This window comes from Otolemur garnettii, unplaced genomic scaffold (genome assembly GCF_000181295.1).
Source record: "Otolemur garnettii isolate 467f Iridium unplaced genomic scaffold, OtoGar3 scaffold00067, whole genome shotgun sequence".
Lineage (NCBI taxonomy): Eukaryota > Metazoa > Chordata > Mammalia > Primates > Galagidae > Otolemur > Otolemur garnettii.
Window position 1 is genome coordinate 2069638 of NW_003852462.1, and position 1453 is coordinate 2071090.

Consider the following 1453-nt stretch of genomic DNA (forward strand, 5'->3'; position numbering starts at 1 on the left):
CCTGGGGACCAGACCTCCTGTCAGCTTGGATCCACAGAAACTCAGCTCTGCCAGCCTACCCCTCTTGGTCTTCCCAGCCCTCCTGCTCCTCCCCAAAGGGCCAGCTGAGGGGGCGTGGGCGAGGGTGGGATTCTGCCCAGACTGCTGTCCCTAGGCCCGCGGTTCCACCTCCTGTCGGGACCACCCTGCTCTAAATTGCCAGGATGACAGCTCTATGCCTCACCCTTAGCTCCCCTGAGGTCTGGGCAGTTGAGCCCCAGATGGGAGGCCTGCAAATGTACGTGGATGGTGAGGCACAGGGGGCATGGGATGGTGACTAAGTTAATCTCCAAAGAGCCACTCGATCATGCATTCCTGCAGACATGGCTGTGTGACCTCCAGCAAGTCACTTAGCCTCCATGGATGCCAGTCTCCTGAAAGGTGACAGAGTGGTGACATGCACAGGCTGCCCTGAGTCTGCCAAGTGTCAGCTTGTGGCCAGAGCTCTCTAAGCTGCTCTGGGCAGTCGTTATGTACCAGCTGCACCCCAGCCCTCCAACCTCCTCCCCCATGCCTAGCCTGGCCCCTGCGGTGGCCCTCCCGGCTCCTGTGACTTCTGGGGGGACAGGTAGTGCAGCATGTGGTGGCCCCAGGAGTGTGCCATGGCCCTCTATTAGCTCCCACCTGCCTGGGGACAGACAAAGGAGAGAGACAGATTGTAGGCCATGCCCTCCCAGCCCTACTGGCCATGGGCAGGTCTGGGCCTGCCTGCTTGGGCACTGCAGGGTGGTGACAGAGGTGATTCTTGTGGCCCCTCACGGAGGGCCTGGGAGGCTGGCCCAGGGGAGAGGTCACCTCTGCCAAGAAGAAGAGCAGTGGGGGTCAGCAGGCACAGGTTTCCCTGCCCTCCACCCCTCCCTGCAGGATAAGGGGCCCCACTGAGCCTGGCCTAGTCACTGTCACCTCCTGGGTGACAGGCCACTGGAAGCTGAGCACAGAGGCCTTTAGAGGGGACAGAGACCAGTGGGTCTGGGCACCTCAGATGATCCTGAGCATCTCTGTGGAGAGGGGGGCCACAGTGCAGTGACCAGCCCTAATGACAGAACAGTTTCAGGTTCTTGGCCTTGGTGGGCTTCTTGCTGGGATAGGGGCTGCAAGGGAAGACCCCTGGCTCCGGTGACAGGCTGCTGGTGGCCCACAACAAGGCTCTGAGCTGGGGCTCTGCTCAGCCTTCGAGTGTCCCCCACACATGCTCTTCCTGGACCATCAGGGTGGCCCCTACTGGTGACAGTAACACCCACACATCTCACTCACTTACAGTGACGTGGACACCTCAAGGATGTTAATTTTGCTCTCCAAAGAACCCACAGCATCGGCTCGGCGCCTATGGCTCAACCGGCTAAGGCGCCAGCCACGTACACCTAAGGTGGCGGGTTCGAATCCCCAGCCCGGACCCGCCAAACAACAATGACAG